General features: G+C 44.6%; 1 protein-coding gene across 6 annotated transcripts in view; it reads right to left on the bottom strand.

The window, feature by feature from the left end:
- PPFIA3 (PPFI scaffold protein A3) overlaps positions 1–17,153 on the bottom strand; it is a 118,285-nt gene extending 101,132 nt beyond the window's left edge. For 5 of the 6 annotated variants that reach the window (XM_075191591.1, XM_075191587.1, XM_075191589.1 and 2 more), the window contains exon 1: positions 16,572–17,153. The gene's annotated coding sequence lies outside the window, so the exon portion shown is untranslated. The remainder of the gene's footprint in view (positions 1–16,571) is intronic. The other variant, XM_075191590.1, reaches the window with a different exon arrangement.
- Positions 17,154–18,470: the final 1,317 nt, after the last annotated feature.

Genomic DNA, 18,470 nt, shown 5'->3' on the forward strand with positions numbered 1-18,470 from the left:
TACAGAGAGAGAGAGTGCGCAAGACAGAGAGAGACAGAGAGAGAGAGTGCGCAAGAGAGAGAGACAGAGAGAGAGACAGTGCGCAAGAGAGAGAGAGAGAGACAGTGCGCAAGAGAGAGAGACAGAGAGAGACAGTGCGCAAGAGAGAGAGACAGAGAGAGAGACAGTGCGCAGAGAGAGAGAGAGACAGAGAGTGCGCAAGAGAGAGAGAGAGACAGAGAGTGCGCAAGAGAGAGAGAGACAGAGAGTGCGCAAGAGAGACAGAGACAGAGAGTGCGCAAGAGAGAGAGAGAGAGCGCGCAAGAGACAGAGAGAGAGAGAGAGAGAGTGCGCGCAAGAGAGACAGAGAGAGAGAGAGTGCGCGCAAGAGAGACAGAGAGAGAGAGAGAGAGTGCGCGCAAGAGAGACAGAGAGAGAGAGTGCGCGCAAGAGAGACAGAGAGAGAGAGTGCGCAAGAGAGACAGAGAGAGAGAGTGCGCAAGAGAGAGTGCGCGAGACAGAGAGAGAGAGTGCGCGAGACAGAGAGAGAGAGTGCGCGAGACAGAGAGAGACAGAGAGAGAGAGTGCGCGAGACAGAGAGAGACAGAGAGAGAGTGCGCGAGACAGAGAGAGACAGAGAGAGAGAGTGCGCAAGACAGAGAGAGACAGAGAGAGAGAGTGCGCAAGAGAGAGAGACAGAGAGAGAGACAGTGCGCAAGAGAGAGAGAGAGAGACAGTGCGCAAGAGAGAGAGACAGAGAGAGACAGTGCGCAAGAGAGAGAGACAGAGAGAGAGACAGTGCGCAAGAGAGAGAGAGAGACAGAGAGTGCGCAAGAGAGAGAGAGAGACAGAGAGTGCGCAAGAGAGAGAGAGACAGAGAGTGCGCAAGAGAGACAGAGACAGAGAGTGCGCAGAGAGAGAGAGAGAGAGCGCGCAAGAGAGAGAGAGAGAGAGAGCGCGAGCGCAAGAGAGAGAGAGAGAGAGAGAGAGAGAGAGAGAGAGAGAGCGCGCAAGAGACAGAGAGAGAGAGAGAGAGAGCGCAAGAGAGAGAGAGCGAGCGCGCAAGAGAGACAGAGAGAGAGAGAGAGAGAGCGAGCGCGCGCGCAAGAGAGACAGAGAGAGAGAGAGAGAGAGTGCGCGCGCGCAAGAGAGACAGAGAGAGAGAGAGAGAGTGCGCGCGCGCAAGAGAGACAGAGAGAGAGAGAGAGAGAGAGAGAGAGAGTGCGCGCAAGAGAGACAGAGAGAGAGAGAGAGAGAGAGAGAGAGAGAGAGAGAGTGCGCGCAAGAGAGACAGAGAGACAGAGAGAGAGAGAGAGAGTGCGCGCAAGAGAGACAGAGAGAGAGAGAGAGAGTGCGCGCAAGAGAGACAGAGAGAGAAAGAGAGAGTGCGCGCAAGAGAGACAGAGAGAGAGAGAGAGAGTGCGCGCAAGAGAGACAGAGAGAGAGAGAGAGAGAGTGCGCGCAAGAGAGACAGAGAGAGAGAGAGAGAGAGTGCGCGCAAGAGAGACAGAGAGAGAGAGAGAGAGTGCGCGCAAGAGAGACAGAGAGAGAGAGAGAGAGTGCGCAAGAGAGACAGAGAGAGAGAGTGCGCAAGAGAGAGTGCGCGAGACAGAGAGAGAGAGTGCGCAAGAGAGAGTGCGCGAGACAGAGAGAGAGAGTGCGCGAGACAGAGAGAGAGAGTGCGCGAGACAGAGAGAGACAGAGAGAGAGAGTGCGCGAGACAGAGAGAGACAGAGAGAGAGAGTGCGCGAGACAGAGAGAGACAGAGAGAGAGAGTGCGCGAGACAGAGAGAGACAGAGAGAGAGAGTGCGCGAGACAGAGAGAGACAGAGAGAGACAGTGCGCAAGAGAGAGAGAGAGACAGTGCGCAAGAGAGAGAGACAGAGAGAGAGACAGTGCGCAAGAGAGAGAGACAGAGAGAGAGACAGTGCGCAAGAGAGAGAGACAGAGAGTGCGCAAGAGAGAGAGAGAGACAGAGAGTGCGCAAGAGAGAGAGAGAGACAGAGAGTGCGCAAGAGAGAGAGACAGAGAGTGCGCAAGAGAGAGAGAGAGACAGAGAGTGCGCAAGAGAGAGAGAGACAGAGAGTGCGCAAGAGAGAGAGAGAGACAGAGAGTGCGCAAGAGAGAGAGACAGAGAGTGCGCAAGAGAGAGAGAGAGACAGAGAGTGCGCAAGAGAGAGAGAGAGACAGAGAGTGCGCAAGAGAGAGACAGAGAGAGTGCGCGAGAGAGAGAGAGTGCGCAAGAGAGAGAGAGAGTGCGCAAGAGAGAGAGAGAGTGCGCAAGAGAGAGAGAGAGTGCGCAAGAGAGAGACAGAGAGAGTGCGCAAGAGAGAGAGAGACAGAGAGAGAGTGCGCGAGAGAGAGAGACAGAGAGAGAGTGCGCAAGAGAGAGAGAGACAGAGAGTGCGCAAGAGAGCCAGAGAGAGAGTGCGCAAGAGAGCCAGAGAGAGAGTGCGCAAGAGAGAGCCAGAGAGAGAGTGCGCAAGAGAGACAGAGAGAGCCAGAGAGAGAGTGCGCAAGAGACAGAGAGTGCGCAAGAGAGAGAGTGCGCAAGAGAGAGAGAGAGAGAGTGCGCAAGAGAGAGAGACAGAGAGAGAGTGCGCAAGAGAGAGAGACAGAGAGAGAGTGCGCAAGAGAGAGAGACAGAGAGAGAGTGCGCAAGAGAGAGAGACAGAGAGAGAGTGCGCAAGAGAGAGAGACAGAGAGAGAGTGCGCAAGAGAGAGAGACAGAGAGAGAGTGCGCAAGAGAGACAGAGAGAGACAGAGAGAGAGTGCGCAAGAGAGAGAAACAGAGAGAGAGTGCGCAAGAGAGACAGAGAGAGACAGAGAGAGAGTGCGCAAGAGAGAGAGACAGAGAGAGAGTGCGCAAGAGAGAGAGACAGAGAGAGAGTGCGCAAGAGAGACAGAGAGAGACAGAGACAGAGTGCGCAAGAGACAGAGACAGAGTGCGCAAGAGAGACAGAGAGACAGAGTGCGCAAGAGAGACAGAGAGAGAGTGTGCAAGAGAGACAGAGAGAGAGTGCGCAAGAGAGACAGAGAGAGAGTGCGCAAGAGAGACAGAGAGAGAGTGCGCAAGAGAGACAGAGAGAGAGTGCGCAAGAGAGACAGAGAGAGAGTGCGCAAGAGAGACAGAGAGAGCGTGCGCAAGAGAGAGAGCGCAAGAGAGAGAGCGAGAGAGAGAGCGCGAGAGAGAGAGCGCGAGAGAGAGAGCGCAAGAGAGCGCAAGAGAGAGAGCGCAAGAGAGAGAGAGCGCAAGAGAGAGAGAGCGCAAGAGAGAGAGAGCGCAAGAGAGAGAGAGCGCAAGAGAGAGAGAGCGCAAGAGAGAGAGAGCGCAAGAGAGAGAGAGAGCGAGAGAGAGAGAGAGAGAGAAAGAGAGAGAGAGAGAGAGAGAGAGAGAGAGAGAGAGAGAGAGAGAGAGAGAGAGAGAGAGAGAGAGAGAGTGCAAGAGCGACAGCAAGAGAGGAAATCAAAGCAAGCAGTAAAAATGTTCCTCACACTTGCCTACTTTACGTATCTTGCGGCAGGTATGAACAGGTTGGTGTGATTATGCCAATCACATCATCAAGTGCGCGGGGCCTGTAACACTAATTTTGTAATCAATTCCCTGTCAGCTCAGTGTTCCCTGCAGGTGATGAGACTTGAAGTCGCAATTGGTGTCACTAAGGCCCGTCCCTGCCCACCTTTATCTACGAGTCTCCCAGACATTTCAGGAGAGGAGGCAACTATGATTGTATTATATGAATACAGGAGTTTATGTATTTGCGTTACTATATCTAACACACTGTTGCGGTTCCCTGTTCTTATTACGTTACATTAGAACTCACATGTTGAGCACAACCTAGATATAGGTCTTTTCTAGCCTTGTGCAGGCTTAGGCAACCTCTGGCTCTCTAACCGTTGTGAAAGGGCTGCCAGGGCATGCTGGAACATGTAGTTCCCCAACAGCCGGAGAGCCAAAGATTTCCCACTTCTGGCTAGACCATGAGATACTCAGATATATTATCATCGGTCCCTTCCCCTACAGATACCTGAAACAAATTAACCCCTCTAATACCACATCTCTTCTTACAGAAAATAGTCACCAAGACAGGCTCTTACACCACCGTTGTTTTCCAGCACTGAACTCTAATAATATGTATCAGACTACCCCCCACCCTAAGAGCCGCTTACATTACCGTCTTAGCACTCTGTTCCATTAATTGAAACTTGCCCATTATGACAAAAAAAAAAAAAAAGAAGAAAGTGATTATATATCGGTGATATCAGAATAGAAAATGGAGCAGACCAGCTTTTGCAGCCACTTATTTACAAGGGAATTGCTCAGTCTTCTCCAATATAATTAAATCCTCACCAATGCAGCCGTTCTAATTACTGTAATTGTTAATTAGAGCTGCTCACAGTTCTTTTCTTACCACACACACACACACACACACACACACACACAGAGTGAATCAGGGCAGTATCTCCTATGCCCTCAGAAAGCTCTGCCAGCGCTCTGTACGGCCTCTCCCCATCCGCGTGCTACATTCCCTTACATAAGAAAGCACATAAGAGCGGATCAAGGCAAGTTCTGAACCTATTGTCAGAGCAGACTGTGATGCACAGGACTGCAGTGTATAAGACCGGAATACTGGGAATTGTACAGTTATACACTTTAATAGTCATCTTGGCAGCGGCTGCCTGGCTTAGATTGCATGAAAGCTATGCTTCCAAAGCTGATGTGATTTTTCATTAGTAGAAAACCCAGCCCACGCCACAAGATCCCATCAATGCTGCAGTTGCTGTAGGAAATCTTCAGAGGAAGAACTGTCAATCAAAGCTGCACATCTTGAAATCATGCCCTTAAACGGGCTACATTCAACGCCTTGTCTAGAACATTCCACTGAAAGTGAAATTGGTTCTCCAGCTTTGTCAGTTATTATATGTTATATAAATTGTACATCACAGGATATCAGCAACAGAGCGGTTTTAGGGTGAATATCTGCCATACATACATTTAGGTTTAGTTTATCTGATAAAACCAAACAGTCAAAATGTTGACATTACATGGCCATCGCAATATACTTAATACTTGATGTAACAGTACATGCTGGTATTGTACCATTCGGACGTTATCTAGGATCCGCTTTCTGCACTGGTAAAGACGACATCGCCAGACCAAAAACCAACCTGAGCCCCATTGTGCCTCTATTCAATGACAGATGGAGCATTGGTTATCCCAAAGTCATTGACTCAGGCTAAGTCCCAGATAATTCTCTCCTGAACCAATTATTGAGTCACTCGGGTGATAACTTATGCTGCATGTTTATTTAAGATATTTGTCCATAACTGCATTGATTTAAAGGGTCTGATTCATTAAGGAAAGTAAGGCAAAAAAAAAGGAGTAAGTTTTCTCCTGGACAAACCATGTTACAGTACAAGGGGTGCAAGTTAGTTTATTATTTTGCACATAAGTTAAATACTGGCTGCTTTTCAACGAACTTTAAAGTTGATCTAGGACATGCACTACCACAACTATAAATCTGAGCCCACATTTTACATTTAAATCCCCCTACAATATAACATGGTTTTGCCAAGGTGCAAAGTTACTCCTTTTTTTTTGCTTTGCTTTCTTTAATGAATCAGGCCCAAAAAGTGTTCAAGAATCATGATCAAGAGCTGAAAGGATATCCCAAACGTGACTGCCTGAGTAAAAACATGTTAGATATTTGATTTTCCTATCCTTCTGCCTTTTAAAGGGTTTTCTGGTCTTAAGAGCATTGTACTTACATATAGGTCCCAGTTACGCATATGACAGTGAGGATACCCATTGCTACAGCCTTTTGTACACCTGGGGGTAAATGTATCATACTCCGGTTTCTTCAACTCGCGGGAGTTCGGCGAGATGACAGCTAAACTTTAAAGCGGCGCTGCCTTGTAAAGGGAAACTTGCCTTCACAAGGCAGCGCCGCTTTAAATTTTAGCTGTCATCTCGCCGAACTCCCACGAGTTGAAGAAACCGGAGTATGGTACATTTATCCCCTGATCCGGTAACAAGCCTAGAACTGAGCCGGCAGCCAACAGACCTGACCCCCAAACACATCCTATGCCAGCTAAGGTCTAGCTTAGGACAAGTGCCCTAATAGCGCTAGTTTTAATGTTGTAAACGCTACTTACTGCTAAGAAATATAGGGCTTCAGGTCCCACCAATAAACCTCACCCTTTATCCAGCAATATCCCGCACACTGAGTCACAGAAAAGTCTTCTCCATAACCAGTTTATAAGGTATAGTTCCCTAGGCAGTTATTATTGTGCCCCGCATTATGTTCAGGAAATGCGCGGTTCCATTTCTGATAATGAGGTCATATTTATGAAGGTATTTAGCTGCTGATTGGACATTTTAAGCCATCTTATGGTCATTCTTAGCCTTTGAGATATTTTGGGTCTGTTTACTGCAGTTACTAAGTTGGGGCTGCTCCGACGTTGACCTCCTCCCCTCAACAAAAACTTTTACTGTTCACCAACAACCTAACGTTGCCGGTGAATGGAGAACGTGCTCTACGCATTTCGCTTTCACACAGGGGGGATCCAGCAAATACGGAGAGGCTTCAGCTGGATCTCATTAAAATAGACTAGTAACGCTATCCTGAGATGGCCTTACTGTGCTGCGAAAATAAATTACCCAACGTTGCTGTCCCCATAGAGGTCTGTGGGGACTGTGGCAAGAGCCGGTAATTAGGTTAATGCCATAGAAATCTATGAATTATCCAGTGTTAACCGTTTGATAAATAAGAAAATGTGTGAAAGAGACTTTTGCTGGCGTCTATGACGGCATTTTGGCTATTCACCACTTGTTAAATAGACGCCTTAGTGTTCTTTGATGGTATTGCTTATTTCGGATTCTATTTTGAGAGGTCTTAATTTTCCAGCATTATTTATCAGGTATGTCTATTCTTTGCTGGCAAAAAGTTCACTAGCGCACGATCGCCTTGGTCAGTTAAAAGGGTGAGGTGGAATTATGAAATGGAGAAATAGACTAAATTACAGCATAAAGAGCTTTTGGGAATTAACCAGGTCTCCACCTCACTGCATTATGCAATGTTACAAATCTCTGTAATGGAAAAAGGTCGCGTTTATATCAAAAGAAGCAGATCAGGCTCGTAGTCTTTGAATCACAAAATAAATGTTGAAAGCTTGTATAGGCAGAGAGAGAATATGCAAACTTTGAATAATCACTTGGTCTGGCTTTATCATTCAGTGGCTGAACAGCTTGCTTCAACTCTTCAAAATGTAGCCAAGGGGGGCACCCAAGTTGGACTCACCGGGACCTAGTATGCCAACATTAGCCTAAGGTTCTGTCGTTTGTTGTTAATACTGTCCACTATATTTATATCTACAATAATTTAATAAATTCAAGCACTAATTCCAGATGTTTTTGAATACAGCTGCAGCAGACCCAATTTTCTAGGGACAATTATGGATTTAAGTGTACAGAGGGGCAAGGCTCATCACAATGGGGGGAATGCATGTACTCACTGTGTTTTCATTTTCCTAAATAGGTACTCAAGCTCTCTCCCACAGTCCTGAAAACACTGGTAGGCAAACTGGTTTCTGACTCAACTGTCCCTAGTCTGTATTTCTGTGTGTAGTAGGGTACTTAGATTGCATAATCCACATTGGAAAGGCACTGATTTGAATGAATAAACACTCTGTGATTGCATAGCCCCAACATGTATTCATGCAGAATCATAACAAAATATGCCCCACCCATGATACGCTAAAGCCACACCCCAATTTGCCCAACCACTCCCTCTGTATGACAAAGCCCCACCCATTTCAGGCACGCCCCTGTATACAATATATATTTCAGAGAACACAAATCGGTCAGTACAACAAAAGGCATACCCCTCAATTGTCCCGAATCGTGGACCACAGAAGGGAGTTTGAAGTGGGTGTTTTGGGCAGGGCCATAACAACGGTGTTGTGGGCGGTGCCGTCGCCCAGGGTGCAAAGCCAAGTGGGCGCTACCTGCCTTCATACTTTCAGCCCTTAAGTTCCGCTTAAGGGCTGAAGAGCTGAAGGAGGGAGAGATGAACTAATCAGAGTTTGATGCTTCACTCCTTAACTTCCGCCGTGGAATGCATGTGCGTTCCAAATGCCAAACTTCCTGTCAGTTGAATGCACATGCGTTTTACGGCGGAAGTTAAGGACAAGCATTAAACTCTGGTAAGTTAATCTCTCTCTCTCCTCCCCCCTCCCCCTCCTTAGATGGGGGGCGCCGGTGCCCTGTCTCGCCCAGGGCACCAAAATGTATAGTTACGCCACTGGTTTTGGGGATAAACTGGGCCAGGGTTTGGACTGATCGGTGTCCCGATTCTCGGTGTCAGTGTTTGGAGGCATGGCAAAGGTCAGAAATATTTCACACTACTTCCTCCTCTGTGAGAAGACAATGCAATGTATGTATATTTCACTAGAACCCTATTTCTTTAAATCGTCAATAACTACGCAACGGTGTGTAGCAGCTTGGTGGACAAATCTCTTCCCCATAGACACATGACTGAGCCTGCTATTGTAGCAATATTTACAAACCCCAATCACTAGTGCCATAACTGTCTGGGTTTGTAATGTTCAATGGGTAACCTGAGCTTGAATTAGGGGCTGTGTGTAATATTGCCCACCTTGTAATACTGGCAAAGTGGAACATCCAGGAATTCTATGCAATACCTGGACCTGATTAGCCAAAGTCTGAAAAAGATATATTGGGAGGGGGGGAATTCAATTGACCGCAAGTTGTTTTTTTTCCCGCAGCGTAAAAAAAAAAAAAAAAAAAAAAATCACACGCAGGTTTTTAACTGCTATAGGAACCGTTTTTAGTTAACGCAACGTGAAAACTCGTGCAATTCAATTGAAAAAGAGGGAACGCTCACCCCGCGCATTAATCATTAATTTTAGGGGAGTTTTAACACGGTCATGTATAATACAAAAAAAAAGTACATTTTCATACATTAGATTGCATTACACAACCATTCTATTTGATAATATCTACATTACAGTACTTTCTTTAGCATATTTTTTTATTTAACTATTTTTTACTATAGAATTATCTATACCATGTCAAAACACATTAGTACATACATATTTGTACCAAAAACATACATAAATATATTTAAATTAGTGATTTTTAGGTTTTTGTTTTTTTCATTATTTTTTCACAAGAAAATCAACTTTTACATGTTAGGCATTACTGATAAACATAGTTTTATCTTTTTTTTTTCATTATTACATGATTTCAAATAGTTTTCTAAGGTTTTTTATTTTTATCACACCCCAAAGAGGTGTGAGATAAAACAGCATATTGACCTGTTTAACGCTCTGTTAAAAACAATTGAATAGCTATTAACGCGGCTGTCTCTCGCACACCCTGTACTTTCAATAGACCTTCTACTGGAGCGTGAGAGGACCGTTTCATGGAAAAAAACGGAGCATTAAAAATGGAATTGAATGGCGGGTAAAGTTAACCCGCTAAAAAATGATAAAAAAAAACAGCGTTAGAATGACGTAACGCAGTGTTAAATATCTTGCGGTCGATTGAATTCCCCTCATTGTACAAGGCTATTGTGTGAAATGTGGTATACTCAAGAGACAGGCAGAGTGTTCTCCACAGTAGCTGCCTGCCATTTTCAAATAAAATCACGTTTATAAATAATTTCACTAGAATAGAAGTTAGGGTTACACTTAGGGGTTGCAAAGGCTAATCACTAAACCATGCTTACCCACTCTCTTGGAACATCAGTGAGACTAACATATTCTGAAAAGGTCTCCCAGGAGAAAGGCCGTCCACCCGCTTCCTGCCCACGTCCTAGTGAAGTCAGCTGGATGGAGGCCTCCCATAACGCAGTCCATGTCAATTTGGCTCCAATCAAATGATGCGATCGCCTCATTGCGTTGGGGCCAACCCCCCAAAAAATGTGTAAAAAGAAACTCCAAACCCAAACCAAACCCTCAAACACGAAGTAAAATCAGGCCTAGATATATAGAATATATGAACTGCGAGGATTTAACTCTTTGATTATAATAAGTATACAAGTAGTCTACAACAAAATGGAAACACTTGAGCAAAATGAGGACTACAAAGCTTGTTTCAATGCAATGGCTTCTACACATATGTGTCTCATGCATTAATTGTGCAAATGACATTCCAGCATGGTCAGGGTCATGTATAAAATTCTGGACTGCCCTGGTTATGTATTATTATGGTTAGGATATGGCTACATGGGAAGACCTCAGTGGAGAGAGGGATGTTTGCGGGTGTGCACTTGGCAGGATCTTCAGTGACCAAGGCAGGATCTTCAGTGACCAAGACAGACCAACTTGCTCATGTTTCATGAGCAACATTGTCTATACCGATGCCAGCACGAAACTCCTAGGGGTATATTTACTAAACTGTGGGTTTGATAAAATGGAGATGTTGCCTATAGCAACCAATCAGATTCTAGCTGTTATTTTGTAGAATGTACTAAATAAATAACTAGAATCTGATTGGTTGCTATAGGCAACATGTCCACTTTTTCAAACTCGCAGTTTAGTAAATATACCCACTAGACAGTAACATCGGCAAAGGCCAGCAGTGGACGGAAGCAAGTACTACAAGATTGGGATACCAATGTATTTATTTAAACTGCATGGCAAAACAAGAGCGTAACTGCATGCGAAGTGACTAAATTTCTACCTGTAGAATGAGCAGCCAGTTTCAACAAAAATGGTCAGACCAGAACTCCACACAGCAGGATATAATAGTCTGGATCCACAGTATAAACCTGGCAATGTTTGGGGGGCTAAATTTGCATCGCTGAACTTACAAGCGTGCATTGCCAGGTGTTGTGAGCGGTTTCCATTGCACGGTAGTCCATTGGACTACCGCGCAATGGAGGAATGAATGCACGTGTGGCGCCAAGCTAAAGAACTCTACATCCCATAGTGCTCATTTCTAAGGTTACCCTCAAGGTATCTTCAGGGTAACCCCCCCTTCCCCACACTTTTCTGTCCAATAGCTGTGTTAGGATACACACTGACGTGACTGCACTAGAAGATGCCTCCTTGTACACTTTATAATCATCATCATCAGCTATTTATATAGCACCACTGATTCCGCAGCGCTGTACAGAGAACTTATTCACATCAGTCCCTGCCTCATTGGAGCTTACAGTCTAAATTCCCTAACATACAGACACAAACAGACCGATAGACTAGGGTCAATTTTGATAGCAGCCAATTAACCTACTATTATGTTTTCGGAGTGTGGGAGGAAACCGGAGCACCCGGAGGAAACCCACGCAAACACGGGGAGACCATACAAACTCCACACAGATAAGGCCATGGTCGGAACTGAACTCATGACCCCAGTGCTGTGAGGCAGAATTGCTAACCACTGAGCCACCGTGCTGCCCCAATAAAAACACACACTTTCACAAACACGCATACAACAACAAAAATACACGTTTGCACTCAGACAGGTTTTCAGACAGATATTTACATCGATATTTTAACAGTAAATAACAATTTCACACCAGACAATGTCAGGTCAGTTTTAGATAGTACAAAATAAAACCAAACAAATGGAAATAAAACACCATTAAAATACAAACATTAACACCGAATGCTGAGACGACTGCTGTCCAAGAAACTCAATAATCATACACGCAGTGACTGCTATAAAAACACCCATCAAGCTTATAATTTTTACAATAAAACATTAATAAAAATGCTCAATTATCATCAAAGAAAACGTCCCTATACACATGCAGTTATGTACATGCATCCACGCACATATACCCCATTACACGCTGCACGGCGAAATTGCTATGCTGTGTAACCCTGTGTTATTGGCGACACCACACAGTCTATCATTTCAAAGTGGTATCACCACTTCACTAGTCAATCAGTGCACAGCCAATGGGTGCTGTACTGCAGAGAGAGGTGTTGTAGGTGGAGGGTTAAAATATACACCAGATATTCAGCATAGACTAATCGTACCATCATAGGGAAAGGCAATGTGTGAGCCTATGCCTGAGGGAGAAACGCACAGCAGGGTGGAGGAATTATAAAAATACATATAAGGAAGAGTTAGAACTTATAAAGCATTGCGGTTATAATGCACAGACACCCAGTGTGTGTATCAGGGGCAGGCTCTCACGTGTATGGTTATACCCCACCACCGTCTGTTGCTCACGTTTGAAGTGTGATGTATGGCAGCATTTTCATTCCCATCCCCCCCTTTTCAAACCATAGACCAGGGAAGGAAGGAACATTACACTGGGGGTTTCCATTGGGTATGGGGGGAGGTGTTAAGGGAATTGTACAAATGTACACAGTCCTGCTGCAGAGTAGTATATAAGCGGTACAGACCTACAGAATAGCAGCCGTGGTGAGGGCATTCTGGAGATGGAAAGTTACTATAGCACTGCCAGCATATCTTATTTATTATTGATTTATCGGCACTTATTTACATAGCGCCGGCATAGTCCGTAGCGCTTTACAATTGGAATCAAACACAGAAATTACACGACAATGGCTATTAACAAGGTGGTAAGAGGGCACTGCTTGCAGGTTTACAATAAATAGGCTTCCAAGAGTCTATATTTGGAGGAAATTCCTTTTCTTTGGACATAAATCTCCTTTCCCTCTTTCCTTCCATTGTCCCTTTTTCTGTGACTAATTATAGATACGGATAAATTCACTGATTACAAAAAGCGCCGGTTACTAGACCCAATACTATAGTACCCACCTTGTGTATTTGATAACTGTTGGTATTTTTAGCTATGTATAGTAAGCTGTGCCCTATGGTCTTTTTTACGCTAACTGTTATATTTACGAAACTGCGGGTTTGAAAAAGTGGAGCTGTTGCCTATAGCGACCAATCAGATTCTAGCTGTCGTTTTGTAGAATGTACTAAATAAATAACAGCTAGAATCTGATTGGTTGCTATAGGCAACAGCTCCACTTTTTCAAATCCGCAGTTTAGTAAATATAACCCTAAAGTTGGCTGAGCTGCATAAGTGTGTGGTCATACCGAGTGTCTCTTTGGTATGTCAATAGTGCCAGGTCAAAAAAGGGTGCCCCGTGTGGAACGTGGCATTCCATACATTTCATATCAGACCCATAAAACTTGACACACCTTTTAATATGTTGCTTATGGAAGAGCATGCACCTCGGCTGCATGTTGGATACCCGTCATAAAACACAGCATTCTTTATAGCTACAAACACCAAAAAGCACTAAAATAGGTGTATGCCACTAGAAAGCAATGTTTGGGGGGCTAAATTTAAATACTGTAGTTGCCAACTGTCCCTAATCTTTAGCATAGTACAATTACTATTATTCTATATATTTAATACAATTTTTTTGCAATTTATTCTTATTTTCGGTGCCATAGAAGTTAATATTTATTGGACAGGAGACTTTAAAAAACAAAAACCATAGACCAAGTCCAGTGATGGGCAGTAGATGGCCCACCGTTGGCCCTCAGCTCGTTCCTGCTTTATTATCAGATTTGTCCGTTACAGCTTGTAACACTTGTTTAAAATGCTTGCTGATATGTTCTTCCAGATAGGTGTCTCTTTCTTTCACTAAATGTATTGTTTTAACTTAATACTGAGATTAAGGGTCACGTCCGGCCCTTCTGAATGTTGGAAAGTCAACCATGCCCAATGTATTAGGTTGCCCATCAGTGATATGGACAGTACAGTACGTGATGTGCTTATGTCATCTGCTTAGCAGCAAAGTGTACATGAACGTAATTTACAATGTCGACAACTAAGCCATATAGATGTATACGTCAAGCTGAATAGTCTACGACTCAAAACAGGGACAGTTGGACCTATAAGGCATGTATATATGTATCATCATCAGCAGCTATTTATATAGCGCTACTAATTCCGCAGCGCTGTACAGAGAACTCACTCACGTCAGTCCCTGCCCCATTGGAGCTTACAATCTAAATTCCCTAACATACACACACAGACTGAGAGAGAGAGACTAGGGTCAATTTTGTTGGCAGCCAATTAACCTACCAGCATGTTTTTGGAGTGTGGGAGAAAACCGGAGCACCCAGAGGAAACCCATGCAAACACGGGGAGAACATACAAACTCCACACAGATAAGGCCGTGATCGGGAATTGAACTCATGACCCCAGTGCTGTAAGGCAGAAGTGCTAACCACTAAGCCACTGTGCTGCCCACAATGTATATGTATAAGGCCAATTGCATAACACTGTTTTTATTTCCATCCTCCATTCCGGATTTTGACAGGAGAACAGAGGAAAGAGGGATACTTGAACAAAGATCATTGATCTCCATGGAGTAATGGATAGATTGAACTCACTGGTGCTTTAGAGAGATGACAGAGCAGGAACTGGAGGAAATAGAACAGATTCTACTTTCCAGTGTCCCGGCTCCGACAATCACTTCTGTAAATACGCCCGTGTGCCCGGCCAGACCTCTATTCCATAGAGATCAATGATCACTGTGATCAGCCGTCTCGCCTCCATTCTCCTGGCAAAAAAACAGAATGGAGCAGTGTGCGCAAATTTATTTATATAGCGTCACTGGCTCACAGTGCTTTATAACGGGCACATAAACAGGAAAGGTAATAATATTATAGGTGCACTCAGAACTTTATAACCTAGAATGGGGCTCTATACCTGCTCCCATCATATACAAACACACAGCAAAGAATACTTTCCCTCTCTCCGGTTAGGCATGTCAACTGGAACCCAACCCATCAATATTGGTCCTTACCTTATCAACCTAATTTTATGGTTAAAGGACCAGAACTAGGTACACAACACAATAAAATCACTTATAAGAAGCAGTCGTACTTTAATGCTCAGTTACGGAGTAAAAGAATTATATAGACAAGTAATCCGAGATTATATTGGATTCTATAGAACATATACTTTTATATATAACATATCTTATTTTGTGCATGCAGGTAAAATTACAGCATAGTGACAAAACTGCTGGGTTATAAAAGCTGTAAGTGACTACATTACTTAAAATGAGACTACAGTGGCTGTATGCAATGCAGGGTGGATTTTTGCTTACATGAAATGAACAAAAATAAGACTTGGAAGTAAAGGATGATTGTATTTTATAGAAGGACAGATGTCATTTCTAGTATGTCTCTTAGATGCAATATGGCATGGATATAGTTCTATTGTCAGGCCTGGAATCCTGGAAACGCTGTCTTCTACAAGCATCAAATAGCACATACCTCTATATTCCAGCTATCTAATGCAATGGCAAATTATGGCAAGTGCGTCTAAGAGGAGGCTGGGGATACATAAATAGCAGTGTTTCTCATATAAAAATCAATTTTGCATTTTCACGCATGTGAAGTAAAAGATTAGGATACCTAAAACTAGTTGAATTTGGATTCTATCCTATTGTGGAAGAAACAAGGTTAGTGCTACAGGACTGGGAGATAGTGGGATACCAGAGGGGCGACGTATTGATTAATAGAGATTACTGAGCATCAAATGGAACACTGGCCATCACAAGAACAAACCCTCTAACCACACACACCTAATTGAATGAGAGTATCTAAGAATGCAGTGAACTGCCAGCTGATAGGGAGGGTCTGATGGTGAGTGACAGGAAAGATGGGATACAGGGCTGTATGGGATGTATGAACATATGTGTTAAAACAGCCCAAATGGCAGTACTCACATAGAATGGATAATTAGATAAACAGAAAAGAACTAAAATGAAGGAAAAAAATAAAATGGCTCTATGATTAGCGTTCTCTCGAACAAGACATGAAAAAATTGGCAAAAATGTGATTCTGAAGAATTTTAATGCATCAGAATGTGTAGAAATACATGAGGACACGATGAGCGCTTACACACAAACACATTTTTAGAAATATATAGGTGTGTGTATCTGTATTAATAAAGCATCAAAATATCAAAGGGTAATATTAAAATACCAATCGTGATTGGAAAGCATACAGTACTAGGGGGATGAGAATGATGCAGACATAAAAAGGAAGGGATACAATGGCATACATGGGGGGAGGGTTGCAACACTGGTTGTCAGGGAAGGCAGAGAATGATGTGATCAGGCAGTAGCAAGGCAAGATATGCAGAAATGGGAGAGGGCAGCTGATAATGCTCCATTAATCCCTTCACTGCTGGAAGGGCCTGCAAACCACCCAAGGGAATGGAGACAGGCGAACTGCAAATGGGTGGGCTGGTAGGAAAAAAGAAAAAAACAGGATGAAGAAGTGAAGGATATATGAGAAGCTTCCAAGAGACCCGAATAGATGAATACCCTTTGAGATGCCAATACATACATTTTAGTTGGGAGGATGTAACGCCTTCAATAGCAATGACATGGTTAACAATGCCATGAATGAGAGTTGGGATGGACATTATAAAGGACAGCTCTCAGCATTTCCTCTGTTAACACTGCTATAGGCAGCCTCAAGACAGGGATGCGAGACTGTGTGGTACCCTGTACAACTGGAGGAGACAGATGCTGAATACTGTGTACATTGACATGGAACAGGTGCATGGAGGTGCTGTCAATCATCAATCCCCCCACCCATAACTTACCTGCTCTCTGCAAGCTGGGCCTCCAGGAGCTGTCTCTTTTCTCTCCAGCTGTCTCTGGCAGGGTGATGGCGATGCTGCTGTCTCTTTAGAAGCCTGTGATGAATATATTGCTTTCCACCTCCTTTAGATGAGAGATGGTTTACCTGGTCCTTAATAGCATGGCTCCTAGTGACACCCTGCCCCTGGTCTTCCTATGCAACTGAGCCTGGGCTCTCCTACAGGGGAACTGGATAGTGCAATCACTACCCCTTACCTTGGGTACCCCCCTGCCCCACCTGTGTCTTGCAATGCACCCTCTCTGTCGCCCCTACATGGAGCTGTCTTGGGCTGTCTCTTTCCTATCACTCCACCAGGTGACTCTAGGACTGTCTCTGTTCTCTCCACGGTCAGAGCTGCAGACTGTGGAGCTGGGATGCAGCAGCTGCCCCGCCGCAGCTCGGGGAAGGAAAGCCGGTGCCTCTCAGCTCCATCATCCCTCCAGCTGCTCCTCCCACCGCTCAGACAACGGGGTGCACAGACTATCACCCCCCTATTACCAGCAGCAGCAGCACCAGCACCTCCCTGGCACACAGTGCCCGCCTCCTGCGAACCAGACGGACGTCCCGCGCGGCCAATCAGGACGCGGAGAGAAACCTGACACCGCCTCGAGCACCTATAGAGGCGTGGCTGCACGGCTTGAGCGGCGTGCGCAGGGACCAATAGGAGGAGAGGTGTGTAGGGAGTGCCGCTCTGCCAATCAGAGGCCGGGAGGGGCGGGACGAACTGTTAGGGATGATGTCATCCCGAGCGTGGTGAGGGTGCTTAAAGGGAAGGTGTACAATGGGGAGGGGACGGGGGTGCTGCCAGGGAGATGAGCAGGTGGCAGTGCCAGGGCCGCCCTCACTCAGCTAAAATCAACATTTTTCCCAATTTTATCTAAAAACCCTGTAGTCATGTAAATATATTAAACATGGATAGGATTTGGATGGTATTTGTCATCAGGATTTTTTTTTAATAATATCAAAAACATGTTTTTTAAATTCCTCATTTCAATCTTGCTTTGCATCACACGTTGATATTGCAGTGAATTTGCTCAAACATGTCCCTGTACATAGTTTTAGTATGGAAGGATATTTTTATCTTAAATTCAATGCAATACAGCACCAAAGGTTTGCTGGATTTTTACATACACTGCATTTGTTATGTGTTGTCATTATTCTGCACCATGCTCCCCATTATTTCAGTGAATGATCTAGGGTCCAGTGCACTGTATATGCAAAAGTACCATACCATTGGCAAACCGAGGGTGGTTTTCTAGTGCCTGGAAACCCCCCTCCCAGCCTGGGGCACTGTATAATTGAGGTGTCTGGACCCTGTCCCCGCTTCACACGGCTCTGTTTGAAAAGGGAGAACTGTGTGCACCTAACAGTAGTGCACGCAGCATTGTCCATATTATAGGGATAGGAAGAGTCGGAGAGCAGCCAAGCACTGTCTAATATTATAGCCACGCTCCCATGCATGCTGGTCACGCCCACTGGCGGCGTGGTGTAGAAACCCCCCTCTACAAATCCTGCGTTTGCCCCTGCATACCATTAGTCGTGATCTTCATAAGAAAATGCCCATCAGAACTTTCAAAATAAAGGTTTAATTAGTTGTGAAATGAAGCAGAACCTTTTACAAAGTCACCCGTCTGTGCAAGTAATTCGTAAGTAAATGCAAATGTGTGAGAATACTTTAGAATATGAATTTAACAACAATCTAATACCAAGATGAGGAGTACAGTGCAAGGAGAGAGGTATAATATAGTCATATCATCATCATCAACATTTATTTATAAAGCGCCAGCAAATTCCGTAGTATTTTACAATTGAGAACAAACTGGGTAATACATACAGACAGAGAGGTAAGAGAACCCCCTTC

This window comes from Mixophyes fleayi, chromosome 11 (genome assembly GCF_038048845.1).
Source record: "Mixophyes fleayi isolate aMixFle1 chromosome 11, aMixFle1.hap1, whole genome shotgun sequence".
NCBI classification, from domain to species: domain Eukaryota; kingdom Metazoa; phylum Chordata; class Amphibia; order Anura; family Limnodynastidae; genus Mixophyes; species Mixophyes fleayi.